Source organism: Spinacia oleracea, chromosome 1, assembly GCF_020520425.1.
Source record: "Spinacia oleracea cultivar Varoflay chromosome 1, BTI_SOV_V1, whole genome shotgun sequence".
NCBI classification, from domain to species: domain Eukaryota; kingdom Viridiplantae; phylum Streptophyta; class Magnoliopsida; order Caryophyllales; family Amaranthaceae; genus Spinacia; species Spinacia oleracea.
Genome location: NC_079487.1, coordinates 60,517,978 through 60,534,663, shown reverse-complemented (window position 1 = coordinate 60,534,663; position 16,686 = coordinate 60,517,978).

Sequence of the window (16,686 nt, the reverse complement as noted above, 5' to 3'; positions counted from 1 at the left end):
TTGGGAAATGTTTTTCGATGAAGGATCTAGGAGAAGCACATTACATACTGGGCATCAAGATTTACAGAGATAGATCTAAAAAGATGATTGGACTTAGTCAGAACACTTATATCAATAAGGTGCTTGAAAGGTTCAATATGGCAGACTCCAAGCGAGGCTACCTACCCATGTCTCACGGAATGACTCTAAGCAAGACTCAGTGCCCAAAAACACTTGATGAGCGTAGACGAATGAATGGGATTACATATGCATCATTGATTGGTTCAATAATGTATGCTATGATATGTACACGCCCGGATGTTGCGTATGCACTCAGTGCTACGAGCAGATACCAGTCAGACCCAGGAGAGGCACATTGGACTGCTGCCAAGAACATTCTGAAGTACCGGAAAAGGCACAAAGATGATTTCCTGGTCTATGGTGGAGATGATAAATTAATTGTTAAAGGCTGTACGGACGCAAGTTTCCAAACCGACAAAGATGATTTCAGAGCACAGTCTGGGTTTGTCTTCTGCCTCAACGGAGGTGCAGTAAGCTGGAAAAGTGCTAAGCAAAGCACCATTGCGGATTCCTCAACTGAAGCGGAGTACATTGCTGCACATGAAGCAACAAAGGAAGATATATGGCTAAGGAAGTTCATAGGTGAACTTGGTGTAGTCCCCTCCATTAAAGGACCAATAGCCCTATATTGTGATAATAACAGAGCTATTGCACAGGCAAAGGAGCCTAGACACCACCAAAGAGTCAAGCATAAACTTCGTAGATTTCACCTTCTACGAGAGTTCGTTGAAAGAAAAGAAGTCGAGATAAGCAAGATTGGAACTGATAACAACATCTCAGATCCATTTACTAAACCTCTGCCGTAGGCGAAGCACAACTCGCACACTGCAGCTATGGGAATCAAGCATATTGGAGAATGACTTTGATGTCCTTGTTTAATGTTTTAAAGTTTTAGAGTTTAATACTTTGTAAAACATTATTGGTTAATCATTCACAATAAATGAATAGAATTCATTTTTCCATTTAATTTGTGGTTTATTAAATGATGAGTCCCTTCCATTTGACGAAATATTCAAGATAGACTGTCAGGACCAGTCCTGTGACTAAGAAATGTCTATCAAGTGAACTTGAATGTCAAAAGTTGAAAATGGTCCCTGGTCGGAGTTTTCTATAAAGATGGACGCATAGAAAACGTTAGACGCCTAGAATGCAAGATGACTAGTAGTTCTGTTTCTTGAACTATGTGGACATGGCAATGTCGTAATCATTTGCATATATACTTACTTTGGGAAGACTAGTATCGGACAGACCTATGAAACTTTACTGTAAAATATGAAAGTCTGTCATAAGTAAATTTCATTAAAATTATTAGACACTAATCCTCAATACCTGAGTGATTTGAGATAACTTGTTTGAGAACTACTTACTTTGACGTTGTCAACCGTCGCACCGTAAAAGGAGGCTATAAAGGCAACGCTTAGGTAATCACCTATCAAACGAAGTCTAATCTCAAGATCGCAAGATTGGGATTGTCCTCCCATAAATCGGGATGAGATGCTTAAAAGTTGTACAAGGCCACTCGGAGAGCTAGAAACTGTAAAAGGCATGGCCGTGCTCAGATGAATCATAGGCTATGATTATCTGTTTATTTGATCAGTTGAACTCTGAAACCGAGAAACACCTCTTGACATAATAAGGATGAAAACTCTTACCTTATGTTCAAGAGCAAGCATCGAGCGACAAAGGAATTAGGAAATGCACACTTGCCCCTAAGGACAAGTGGGAGACTGAAGGAAATAATGCCCTTGGTCCAAGTATGCATTTAATGTTAAGTTTAATAAATGCGGTTCAGTATTAATTAAACAAGTTAATAAATTCAGTGAGATCAAGTGAGCTGAATGCCTAGCTAGAGGCCGCTTCAGTTCAAGTGGAATTAATGATATTAATCCACAGCTTACTCTTGACTGAACCCGTAGGGTCACACAAATAGTACGTAAACGGATCAAGTATTTAATGGCATTAAATACTCCATCTATGATTATTGGAATCGACGAATCTTGGTTTCAGTGGGAGCTAAGATCGTCAAAGGCAAGTAAATGAATACTCCGGAAACGATGATATTGCCGGAAACGGAAATATGGATCGTATCGGAAATATAAATATTATCCAAGACGTAGATGTTGCCGAAAACGGAAACATGGTACGTATCGAAAAATATTATCGGAAATAGAAATATTGCCGCAATCGAAAATATTGCCGGAAACGGAAATATTATCAGAATTGGAAATATTATCGGAATCAGAAAATAATTCCGGAAACGGAAATATTAAATATTTGTTCGAAACGGAAATTAATTCCGGAAACGAAAATGTGAAATATTGTTCGTATCGGAAATGAAATCCGGAATCAGGAATTTAATCGGAAGCGTATCGTACGAATTAGCATCGGACGAGACTTGCTAGACGAAGGCCCAGCACGAAGCCAGGCCCTGGCCCAGCAAGCCATACGCATCAAACCACACGCCAAAGCCTCGCCAGGCCCAGCGCAAGGCCAGGCCCAACAAGGCGTGGCGCGCGCGCGGATCAGATGGGCTGCGAGCATGGGCCAGGCGTCGTGCAGTTCGCGTGGGCCGCGAGGTGTGCGTGCGGGCTGTGCGGTGCGGTGCTCGTGCTCGTGTGCGTGCTATACCAATCCTGAAGCTATCGGAATTCGTGCTATGATTAAATCCTAATCCTAGAAGATAGAAATTAATTAAATAGAGTTCTAGAGGGATTCTAATTAATTAAATTAGTGTTCTAATAGGATTCGAAATCCTTTTCCATGATTCTATAAATATGTGCCTAGGGTCACAAATTTATAACACGATTTTTTCAATAAGTATTCAAACAGTAAAAGCTGTGATTTTTGAGCAGAAAAATCAGCCATATTACTTGCCTATTTAGCCGAAAATAATAGTACCTTAAGGGCGATTCTAGTTGGTCAATTTTAAGGCGGATCCGGACGTGCTGTGGACTTTCTACGGAGGGACGACACTTGGAGTCCTAAAGACTTGTTCTTGTTCGGTTCGGGCGCAGCTAGGGAGGGCACGCTACAAAGTGTATGCATTCTAGACTAATTATATGATTATGTGCAATTAATATGTATCCTGGCATTAAGGTTTTTCCCCATGATTTATGTTGTTTATATATGTATCATAACCTAACAGTATTGTTTGTTTTTTCTTGTTGTATTGTTTGTTCTTTCGTGTTGTGTTTTTTAAATTCATTATAAAATTGATCATAATTGTTGTATTGTTTCTTCTTTGTTCTGGAATTTTATGTTCTTTTTTATATTGTTTGCTCTTTTTTATTGAATTGTTTGTTCTTTATTGTTTATTTGTTTGTTCATAATAGTGAAACTGTTCATACTTTATGTTCTATTTGTTCATACCTTTTGTATTCTTTGTTTTTTTCTTGTTCTATTACTGAGCATCTTTTAAACCCTTTTTATTTCTTATTAACCTATTTATTTTCTTTGCATGCTCATCATTTTCAAATCAGTGAATGTTTAGTTTTAAATTAGTTGCGATCATCATATCAAATTACTTACTATTTTCATTTTCAACCTACAACAACGAGGAAAGTGAAACCGTGAAAGTCAAATATTGTGCTCAAATTACACTTCATACACATTCAAACGTATAAGAACTCGAGACAACATCAAAATCAAGATTCAAGATTGAAGGGAAAAAAATGGAGGATTTCTACCAATATCTTATAATTCAAGTACAATTTTACAAAGGTAATACCTAAAATGTTCAATTTTTTGGTAAAATATGTTATTTGACATGTTTTAATTGCTCAATATATGTAAATATATGTTCAAAGTAATGACATAGTAATGCAATAACTAAGTTCATTTTAAAATTAGTAAATACTCATTTCACATTCAGTAGATAAATTTTCATATATTTCTAAATTGGTTGAGTAAATGTGGACTGCCAAATAATTAGATAAACGTTCATATTCGAATGAGTAGATAAATATTGATTTCCAAATAGATAAATAAATGTTCATTTTCAAAATAGAAAATGTTCATTTCCGAATGTTAATTTCCAAATAAATAAATAAATGTTCGTTTCCAAAATAGTAAATGTTCATTTTAATACCAGTATATTAATGATCATCTTAAACAACCCAAAACGTCGTCGTTTTGGATGGGGTATAACCAGATCTAACTGTACCCGGATACAGCCAAAAAATTGCGCCCAATTGGCTTCCAATTAGGCCTGCTGCCCAAAAGTCCACTTGACTAATAAAACATGTGACATATTCCATTTTAAGGTTACAAACCTCTTTAAGGCTCAAGGCCCATTATAATGAAAGCCCCGCAACATTTATTATACAAATACACTAAATATGTTTCCCTAGTGCACATATCAAGGTCACTCATTTTTTTTGTCTTCACACACACTTTTACCTAGAGAACTCTCTCTACTCTCGAACCTAGTACTTAGTTAGGCATTGAAGGAGTTTTTCTCGGAACACCTCCGATGCCAGTTAATTCTACTTGTGTGCAGGTATTCTTAAGCCCAATATAATTCAAGAACAAGCTATATCTTCTCCTAAAACAAATAAGCATCATCCGAAGCCCATTGTTTCATACCCGAAACAATTACAAACGTAGAAAATTCAACGACTATCCAAATGCCATAGGGCCATAGTCATCGATTTCATATCCTAACACTTCTAAACATGCAAACTTGACGTTACTATTGCAGAAATAGTGTTATTACGGTATTGCCCCCAATTTTCAAGCTTAACTACTGGTTTTCCCCTTTCCTCAGATACGTGGATTTGCTTCCCTCCTTCGTGCTTTCCTTCTTTTCCTTTTACCCCTGGTTCTTGGATGGTCTTTCACAAACCCTAACTCTCATTCCATCTACTCCGCCCCCATTTTCTATCTCCTCTCCGTTCTTCTTCGATTTCCGCCATTGAAATTCTATCTCTTCACTTTTCCTCATCTCTTCTGCGGAAACTCCATAGACTTGGCAATGATTTTTGTCTTCCACAAGAATGGCGGCCGGTGGATCGATTGTGCTGTAGCAACTTCACTTTTCGAAGTTCTCTCGCCTATCCGTCTTCATTTTCGCTCTTCTATTGGTAATATATTATTCATGTTCTTCAATTCCGCATTTCCAATTCAATCTACTTCGATCATTATTTGTGATTTCTACTTGTTGATTTCATCTGATTTCATTTTTTGCGTTTTGTTGATTTCATCAGTGTAGGGGTGTTTTTTTTTGTATGCAATTCCCTACAAGGGGGGTGGTTTTTAGAAACCATCATATTTTTGTACCTCGAAGGAGTCGCCACCAAACATTGTTTAGGGTCTTGTTTGGAAAGACCTCAAATGACCTTATTAGGATAAGACTTAAATCTTCGAAACGGATGGGTGAGATCCGGGCACGGGAACGAGATGCTTATTCCGCGAGCTTTAGAAATTATTCGAGTACGTGACATAACATTTTCGAAAATACCCTAGTTTAGACTATGTGGGTTTGAATTTAGAGCAAATAGAATCTCTACTTTGTATGGTGGTCACTTTGCTTTAAAGTTAATTTAAGGGAACCTAAGATCGGTTTGTCCAATATATTATCTTTGTTAAACGTGATGTAACCTTGCATTTTGTTGTATTTAGCACGTATGGTGATGAAAGCAATAAAGCAAATAAAGCAACATCACAATAGTAAATAAGTGCGGAATTAGTAAATACAAGACCCCCTAGAGATGGACTAGGGAGTAGGTCCACATTGCCTAGAAGGACTAGGCAAGTAAAGATGCGGAATTGAAAGTGCGATATTGAAATTGCGGAATTGAAAGTGCGATATTGAAATTGCGGAATTGAAAGGTGCATAATTAAAATTGCAATATTGAAAGGTCCATAATTGAAATTGCGATATTGAAATTTTTACTTGGGCACATGAGATTTGAACGCCAAGAGGCTCCTTAAAAATAAGTGCGCCCGGCACGAATTCAAAGCAAAAAATCTCAACTTGGGAGAAGTTGCTCATCCCAAAGTGTCCTAGATTTTGCATATAGAACTTGAACTTGAAAGTTTGAATCTTGAAATATTGAACTTGAATGACTTGAACTTGAACTTGAAATATTGAACTTGTACTTGAAATATTGAAGCTTAAGAGACTTGAATCTCAAAGATCGGGCCTTTTAATGTTGAAAAGGTTAGATATTAGATGTGCTCTTACTTTGAAAGGATCCTAGTTTAGGGAAGTAGTCATGAGCAACCCTAAACATTGTGGGATCTTGAAATTTGAAAACTTGAACTTGTATTTTGAAAAATGGAGTCTTGAATCTCAAAAGACTCAACCTTTAATAGTTAAAAAGGTGTCATCTTTGATTACTCCATACTTGAAAGTGATTCTAGTTCAAAGAAGTGATTGCAAACAACTTTGAACATCCTTGAATCTTGAAAGTTTGCATTTTTGTATTTTGAAAAGTTTGGATTTTGAAAAGATGTATGATTGTTGCAAGTGAAATTTTTAGTAGTAAAAATGCCAACTTGCTAATCATTTTTGAAATAGGAAAATCAAAGAAACATGATTGAATATGGTGGGATTCGAAATTACCTATTTAGGTTTAGGCAAGAATTCCTTATAGAGCTCCCAATTGCTTAGAACTTGAAGTTTGTAGGTGTTTAAAGGATTTTTTGATTTGAATTTGAGGCGTAATTTTTGTATTATGACGTTGTATATTGAAGCTGCCTCCCTTAATGCTGGAAATCAGGGGGTTTTTATAGGAAAAATGGCTGCAGAACGCCATCCATTGCCAGCGCAGCACGCAGCTGGCAGCGCTGGGCGCTGGTGACGTGGCGTGGATGCCGCCAAAACAAGGACGCGGGCTCCGTCCTTGATTTGTCTTGTATTGATGTACCTTCGTACGAATAGTACGATGCTTGGCACGTAGTGTTTTCTTGGGGTTTAAGACTTGATTTTGCGTCTAAAAACAAGCCGTTTCGGGTTTTGAATTTCGGTTTTACAGGACGAGGCCCGGCTTGCTCGGTTTTGTGGGTCAGCGCCCGAATTTGACTTGCCTTATATGATTTTGAGTGAAAAAGGCTTAGTAAAACCAATGGAATGGTCTACTAGATGAGATTGTACTTGGATTTTGAAATTGGTTTTTGAAAATTGTATTTTGTACCGAGTTCCGGAAGGGGAACGACCTCGGGGATTGGATTTTGGATCTTGTATTTTGGAGATGTTCTTAGCAATTGGGATTTCTGCACGGAGTTGCTCCAACCGCCTAGTAAGGATAATGGTATCGTCATCATCCCAGAGGGGAGACACGATTTAGGTGTCTACAGAAGCCCCCACTTTGACTGAGCGAATTCGGTTAGGAAAGCGCAAGTCAAAGTATTTCGAAAGGGACGAAAAATGATCAAGATGTTCTGCAATCAAGACCACTCTTTATGCCGGTACCTGCACAAAACAGGCTTTAGAGAAAACAAAGGATAGAGTCTACCTCCGTTCGGCTGTGACGACTCCGACCCGTATTTGTACTGCACTTCCGTCTTTGAATTGGGACGGAGCTTGGCATAGAAAATTTTGAATCTTGAATTTTTGAATTTTTGAATCTTGAATTTTTGAATTTTTGAATCTTGAATTTTTGAATTTTGAATACCCGGAGTTGATCCGTTGGGTAGGTGCTTTGCTGGGGATAATGAAGGAAATAATGCCCTTGGTCCAAGTATGCATTCAATGTTAAGTCTAATAAATGCGGTTCAGTATTAATTAACAAGTTAATAATTCAGTGAGATCAAGTGAGCTGAATGCCTAGCTAGAGGCCGCTTCAGTTCAAGTGGAATTAATGATATTAATCCACAGCTTACTCTTGACTGAACCCGTAGGGTCACACAAATAGTACGTAAACGGATCAAGTATTTAATGGCATTAAATACTCTATCTATGGATATTCGGAATCGACGGATCTTGGTTTCAGTGGGAGCTGAGATCGTCACAAGCAAGAAATGAATACTCCGGAAACGATGATATTGCCGGAAACGGAAATATGGATCGTATCGGAAATATAAATATTATCCAAGTCGTAGATGTTGCCGGAAACGGAAACATGGTACGTATCGGAAAATATTATCGGAAATGGAAATATTGCCGGAATCGGAAATATTGCCGGAAACGGAAATATTGTCAGAATCGGAAATATTATCGGAATCGGAAAATAGTTCCGGAAATGGAAATATTAAATATTTGTTCGAAACGGAAATTAATTCCGGAATCGGAAATATTAAATATTGTTCGTATCGGAAATGAATTCCGGAACCGGGAATTTAATCGGAAGCGTATTGTACAAATAAGCATCGGACGAGGCCTGCCGGACGAAGGTCCAGCACGAAGCCAGGCCATCACCCAGCAAGCAAAGACGCGCGCCAACGCCCAGCCCAAGGCAGCGCCAGGCCCACCGCAAGGCAGGCCCAGCGCGCCAAGGCAAGGCTGCCTTGCGTGGGCTGCGCGGGCCGAGCGCACGCGTGCGGGCGCCCTCGTGGCTCCGTGCGTGTGTGTTTGTGTCCATGCACAGTTCCTAAATCTATTAGGATTTGGTGTATGATTAAATTCCTATTCCTATTAGGATTATTTAATTAATTAGAGTCCTTGTAGGATTCTAAGTTTAATTAAATCGTATCCTACTAGGATTCCAATTCCCTTTCCAAACCTCTATAAATAAGGGCCTAGGGTCATAATTTATAAACACGATTGAAGTATTCAAAAGGGTAAGTTTTGAAAGAAAATTCAGCCACACTCTTGCACAGTAATAGCCGAAAATTCCTAAGCACCTTAAGGGCGATTCTAGTTGGTCAATCTTGAGGCGGATCCGGACGTACTGTGGACTATCTACGGAGGGACGACACTTGGAGTCCTAAAGACTTGTTCTTGTTCGGTTCGGGCGCTGCTAGGGAAGGCACGCTACAAAGTGTATGCATCTATACTATGCTAAATGATTATGTGTAAATAATATGCTTTCCTGGCTTTATGGTTTTTCCGCATGATTTATGTATTGTCATATGTATCATAACCTAACAGTGGTATCACGAGCCTCTTATTATTTTCATAATCTAAATTGCATAAACATGGTTAAATATTACAAATTTGCAAGAATTAAAAGGGGTGATTAATTTTCGTAATTGTTAATTAATTGCAAATTGCGTTTATTTAATTATATGTACGCAGTTTTTCGGCAGTTTCTTCGTTACTCATCCAAATCGAGTGATTTTTGTGTCAATTCCGTATGTAAAAGGCATTCTAAAATTTTGATAAAAAGAATATTTTTCGGCCGAACCCAGAATTCTCAAATTCGAAGCCTAACTATGACTTTTCGGAGGTTTTAGTTTTTCGAACGCAAAATTTTGTAAATTTAAGATGTTAAATTAAATATTTGCGATTCTTGTTAATAAATCTTGAATTTTTGATTGACCTACTGTATATGTTTAACAAGTTTGAATGCCTAGCCTTGTTAATTATGCAATCTAATTTGTAATTATGATTAATTTGTTGAAAATTGGAATAATTTAGAATTAATTTGATTTTCATAATTAGTTAATAATTTAATTAGATACCTATGATTAAAAACCACCATAAAAATTGTAAATTTTTATTAAATTTTAAATTTTTATGACCTAGACTTGAATCCATGTTAATCGGAAATCAATTAATTAATAAATTTTCGATTTTTCGCCCTAAAATTATGAAATTAATATGTTTTATTAATTCGTCATTAATTTTGAATTAAATTTTTAAAATTTTTATCAATCGCTCATATAACTTACACGCACAAAGCAATGGACGCTACGTGTTACCCTTAAGGGGTGTTGTATAGTGCGGGCGTGCGACAACGAGCAAGGGACCTCGTCGCCCACGCGGTACGAATGCAGCGAGCAAGGCGATGGCGCACGAGCACAAGGCAGCAGCCCTGCCTTGTGTCGAGCGCTGTGCGCGATGGGCGATGGGCGAAGCAATGGCACGCTGTGGGCGCGCGAGCGAGCGAGAGCTGGTCGCCCAGCGATCGCTGCTCTGCGCACCACAACGCGTGGCCTCGAGCGAGCGATCGAGCGAGCGAGCGAGCGATAGAGCGAGTAGCATCGTAGCTGCTGCGATGCTATGGGTAGGCAGGCTGCGCGCAAACGTGGCTTGTCTTGCTGCGTATGCGCGTGGCTGCTGCGACGTTGTGCCATGGACATCGATGGGTCGTGCACTCGACGGGGCTTGGGCGTAAGCCCAAGTGCTCGTCATGTTACGATTGTCGAGTTTTAAAATTTTAATTTGAAATTTTCAGTTTACGTAATTTTAATTAATATTAAAATTAATAATTTAAATTATTTTCTTGGATTTTAATTTTGAATATTATAATTATAATAAATTTCATTTATTCTAATTATTTTACTAAAATTAAAATCATGAACTAATTTAAATAAGACTGAAAATAAATTAAATATGTTGATTCAATTATAAATTTATATGAGCTTTAAATTTTAATTAAATTTGTATGTTTCCGGTTAGACTAGAAATACATTTTTATGTTTAAAATTAGTAAAGCGTATGAATTTATTGGTTTAAGTGGTAGCCCTTTTAGTCATAAACTCTTGATTAGGTCTACAAATTCTTAAGGTTAAAACAACTTGATTAGAATTAATAAGGACTGAATAATTTGTAGATTATTGGTGCCCTTGATTAATTGCTGCAAATATTTATGTGATGCATAACGTGTTTTACTAACCAGCTATGTGGGCCATTCATGATAATGAATGGGTGAATGGTATATATTGTATATGTACTGTTTTGCAGGTTATGAAGTGACTAGTATGACCCAAATAGGATAGAAAATATGGTCTGCGTACCATTCATTTGAATGTAATTGGTCTAAAGTACCAAAATTGTTTTTCAATTCAAATATGGTCTGCGTACCATCAAATAGTTGTAATTAGTTTAATTATAGCTTATCCTATTTGAAGAAAATGGTGCCTCCCACGGAGATTTTCGAGACGGACTTTGAAGTTGAAGCTTCAAGATGAAGTCGGGCCATACTAGATCACATTTATCTTATGCATGCTTTAAGTTATTTATTGCTTTAAATATGTCTTAATTATGCATGAGTGTGAGCGGGTCGAAAAAGCGTGAGGCTAATGCGTGACCTCGTCCCTCGTGGGTGTGACGATTCTTTTTATTCAATCAAGTGTAATTGGATTTCCTGTGAGTATACACCCAATTGACTAGTAATATAGGAGTCGCCATTCAGTTTTTAACGACAATGAGAAAAACTGACAAAACCCGGTTATCGTGACATAAAGGGAGTGCAATTATGTTTGACCACGACGGCCGTAGGTTCCCTGGTGTGGGGATCTCTCAATATACACCCGCAAGGTAGAGATTGAGGGTTCGGGGGACTGTAACTACCGAGAGGAGTACTTCGCTCGTCGATAACTCCAGAGGCAGGATATCCTTACTAGCTCAGCATAAATAATTGAAGGGACATGCGTTAACTATTAAACTAATCTGAATTGATTTTAGCAATATGCAACATATAATACTAATTAATTCGATCGTGATTATCTGATTTAAATAGCATTAAGGGACCTAGCATGATAATCCGATTTCCCAAAAATATTATATTTGTTAGGCGTGATAGAACAATCAGATTAGGTTAGTTTAACAGTTCATAAAAAGGGCGAGAAAAGCAGTTAAATCATCGAAAAGGGACACATTACGACGCACCCTTGAGAGGTGCGTCACGGTTCTCAGAAAACTAACCACTTTGACTTTGCTATTTCTCCTTTTTATTTAACGAATCTCAATTATGGGACAGGATACGTTATGTTCGATTTATGGATCGATTGCGACAGAACGCGTGAACAATTTCGCAGCGAGAGGCTTAGGCTTAGGGGTTTAGAGTCAATACTCAGAATATAATTATGTGTTGTTGTGTGTTCTTTCACGTTGAATTTAGGGGCCTATTTATAGGGAAGAGTTCGTGGAAAGATAGAATTGCAGAGTTCTAATCCATAAAGAATTAGAAAAAAACACGTACCCAGGTAATTTCAGCGCCCAGGCCTGGGCGCCGAAGATTTCGGCGCCCAGAGCCAGGCGTTGAAAATAGGGTCTGGGCTGTTTTCTTTAGTCAGATTCGGATTCCTGAAATCCGTAGAGTTTGAGATTAATTCGAGTCTTTTAGCGCGTATCAATTTTATGACGGAATGCGTCTGGGCCCGTTACGAACTCTAGGCTCGTTAGGATTTTAATTAATACGTAACTCTTATTTCTGAATCATGTTAGGAATAGGATTCTCGTAGTTTTCTATCTCATTTAGGATTTATGTTGGAATGCAACACCTAATTCTGACAGGTTTCTATTCTTTATGATTTGCCACTTTTAGAAGCTACCTTTTACGGCAGTTACTATTTTTAGCAGGTTTCCATAAATAGCAGGTTTCGGGTGAAATGAAATGGGGAATCGAGATTCGTTTATTTTATAGGAGATGCGTTGTCAAGTGGAGATTTACGCTTTCATCATCGAACCTTTCCCTTGCGGGAACGGGGACAAAAGTAGGTGTCTACAGTTAGCCCCCACTTTGACTGAGTCTTAGAGTAAGACGATTGTCAAAGTATTAGACGGAGTGCGTCACACAAGCCATGGTGTATGTGACCTCTTTTGCGAGGGTCTCACGAGCCCCCGAGTGATAACATTTGACTTAAGGGTCATCACTTGAAGTGTCGACATATCCCTCACGTGTCATTGGGATTTGTCAACTGATAGTATTGAAACTTCCTCACTTTGTCATTGGAAGAATCTAAAGGTGCGTAGAAACTCCCTCACTTTGTCATTGGGAGTAGCTACAGAGTTTTTCGAAATCAAAGCTATAAAGTGTAATTGGGCCTGGCCAAGCCCAATCACGAGGTAAAACGTTTTTTTAAAGATTCTCATTTTCAGGGCTAGCTAAACGCGAAAACCCCCTTGTTTTTATAGGACGCAAAACGAAGGAAAATCCAGCACATCGTTCTTTTTTGGAAAAACGGAAAACCAATCCTTTAATTTTTGGAAAAAGGGAAAACCGAAAATAGTTATCGCTGCAGCGACTAAGGACCTGCGCGGTTAGTGACGCAGACCCCGCCCGCTGAAGGTGGGCGTGCCTGTCCGCTGAGGGTGGACGCCCCGTCCGATAGAAGTGGACGAATCTGTTTTGATGTTTTGAAAATAAGGACCTACGCGGTTTGTGACGTAGACCCCGCCGGTTGAAGATGGCGAACCTGTCCGCTGAGGGTGGACGCCCCGTCCGATAGAAGTGGACGAATCTGTTTTGAATTTTTTTTTTGTTTTTTTTTGAAAATAAGGATCTACGTGGTTTGTGCCATAGACCCCGCCGACTGAAGATGGCGAGCCTATTTTAAATTTGAAGACTTTATTTTTCGAAAACTGAGGACGTGCGCGGCTAGTGACGCAGACCCCGCCTGCTGAGGGTGGGCGAGCCCATTTTGAATTTCTTATTTTGCCTATGTAGAAGAGCTTTTGGTGATTACAACCTGTTGGTGGGTCGTAATATTTTCTGATTAGATGTGTCCTATAAGTGGGTCCACACTGTGTATATTTTTGTTTAACAATATATTTTTTGAGATATCCAAACATGATATGGTGCGTGGCGCAGTTTGGGAATGTGACTTTGATTGCGCGCTCCTTGTTGGAGTCCACTTTTTGCGAGCCCCCAAGCGTTGGGGCTCGTCGGTTGTTTTTCGCATCTTATAACCATGTTTGGGGTCATGCTCGTATGTGCGAGCGACCTTCTATAGTAGTGTGCTGCTTTAGCGAAGCCGTGGAATGCGACTTTAGTTTTCAGGCGACATCCGGTTTTAGCTTGGCCCGGATTAACCCTTTGACAGACAAACATTTTTTTATTTGGAAAACCAATGACTTGACGACACATATTTTTGGTGTTTCGAAGAATGACCATGATATTTAACTTGCTTTTTTTTTTTTTGAAAGTGTACATAAGCATTTTCTGAGACGAGTCTAAGTTTCGACCAAGTTTTAATGTTATTTATTTTTTTTGCTTATTTGGGAGCTAAAGGTGCTTTGGGCTTGATCCTACTTGCAATAGGGCCTCGTGTTTAGCAACACGGTCTTAAGTCCTTTCCTGTTTTGTGTTTTGTGAAATCTGGGCTTTGGGCTGCATTTTCAGCGCCCAGGTTCAGGCGTTGAACATTTCGGCGCCCAGGGGTGGGCGCTGAAAGTCCTTTCCTGGTAATATTTTATTTTTGGATTTCTAAACACGTTTCCGAATGGGATCAGGATGTCATTGGGTGCGTTCAGCTATATATAGGGGCTAGATACGTCCTTATTTTCCACCACTCTCAAATTCTTTCTCTTCTTTTTGTGCTTTAATTATTCACTGCTTTTGCCATGTCGATCCCTACTTTCTCACTCCAACGGACTGTTAGGCGTTGGCTGCGGGCGCTTACTCCCACAGAAAAAGCTTTGTTAAAAGAATACCATTTAGAGGCTCTTTTAGGTTTACAACAAATTAATATTGATTATAACTTTCTGCATGCTGCCCTAAGCTTTTGGGACTCCGATCATCATGTTTTTGCCTTTCGGGGCAATGAAATATGTCCTTTGCTTGATGAATTTGCTGCGATCCTTGGTTATCCTACTAATGCTACTCCTATTACCCCTGGCACTATTGAAGAGGGTAAAACAACCATAAGGGCTTTCCTAGGGCTAGATGATAACATGTTTGCTGAAATTGTTGTAGATGATAAGGTTAACTTGGCAAAACTTATAAAACATCATTTTAGGCCTAGTAAGAATATGACCGAACAAAAATTGAACATTCGAGCCCTTGTATTTTGCTTGTTGAATCATTACTTGCTGTCGAATAATAATGGTGAGTTCGGTGACATAAGGTTGATCCCCTTGATTAGCCAGATGGAAAGTTGCTATTCTATTATGCCGTTGGTTGTTGTTGAGACTTTGCTGAGTGCGGATGAACTGAAGAAGGGCGCCAAATCTGAATATTTTAAGGGGAGCCCCCTATTGCTGCAGGTAATCGATCTTTTCCTTGCGCACATGTATGATTTTTTTTTTGCGTATATTTCTTTCTGCCTGGGGCTGAGTTTCAGCGCCCAGTGCTGGGCGCTGGAATATTCGGCGCCTGGTCCTGGGCGTTGAAACTGCGCCCCATGAACCGTTTTTTCTTTCTTTTCATTCTTTTGATTCGATCGTACCTGTTTTTGCAGATTTGGCTTGCGGAACGGCTTAGACTTTTGGAAGCTCCTGCCGATCCTAAACATTATCGCCCTATAGCTTTGGGTAACCGAAAATACTTGCACCAAGGCCAGGACGAGGCCGAATGGACCTCCTTTTTTACTTATGGCATTTGTTCTATTAAGTGGGTGGTACCATGGTGGGGTTTAACTACTATGACAGGGGGGTCTGATGTATCGGTTTATGTTTCTTTGTTGGGGCTATCTCGTCCCATTTAAATTTTCCCTTACCGAGCCATGCGTCAATATGGTTTAAGGCAGACTATCCCCTTTTCTGATACGGTACCACCTAAGGTAGCGGCCTTTGCACAAACACGGGTCTTAGCGTGGGCCAAGTATTATGATGGTCTCCCGCGTTGGGCCGTAGCTAGAAATGGCTTTGTGGGTCTTTCTGAAAACTACAATTTGTGGATGAGCTCGGATGACAAAGATGTGAGGACCGAGGCTCGAAATGGGGAGCCGGCTGAGCTTTTGACACCTCGTATTCATGTTAGGTATGAGGGTCCTGCAACTGCCAGACCTCGTACCTATAATGTTAAGACTGTGAAAGCTCATCCTGATCGAAAGCGAAAGGAAGTTCCTCCCCGTTCCAGTTTCAGGCCTAAAAAGATGCCTAACATGAAGGGCCTGCTGTTGTTAAAAGAAATGCAAGCTCTCGCGGAGATCGTCGCCGGAACAATGTATGGGTCAGGAAGGCTCAGCCGCCTGTAGAAACAGTGGCTAGTCTAGTTGATGATAATAATCCTTCTCCCACCATTGTTTGTGCCCTTGAGGCTGAGCGGGCTATAACTGAGAATGTTTCTGAAGCCTTGGCATCTTTGGAAGCTAGTGTCCAGGAGCCGGTTCTTATGGAGATTGACATTGGGGCAGCGCAGAGGACTGTGGGGGTGGATCCTGCGAACATTGCTCTCTACAAGACTTCATTTGATGATCCAGAAGAACTAGAGTAGTGTAGTTCTTGCTAGGGTGTAGGTGCCCTCTATTTATTTCCGTCGTGTTTGTTTTTATTTTTAGCACTCTGTTTTCCTTCTTATTATATTTTAATAAAGGCGTATTTTTAGTTTCCATTCAATTTTGTTTCTCCTCTTTTATATGTCTAACACTTTTTTACACAAAGAATATAATTTTTTATTATTTGGACCGAATCCTTGGTAAGGATTGCCTACGTATCTTGTCAGAATCAGGTAGCTTTAGAATAAGTTCTAGTATGCCGGATTTCGGTAGATATGTCCTGAAGTGGAAACATATTACTTAATTGGTCAAATGAGTGAAGTATTTATCATCATTTTCATCTGCCGTTTTTTTTTTCCCATAGGTTGCGTAAAATTCGACTAATTTGTATAGCTATATTCTTGGTAAACCTATTTGGAT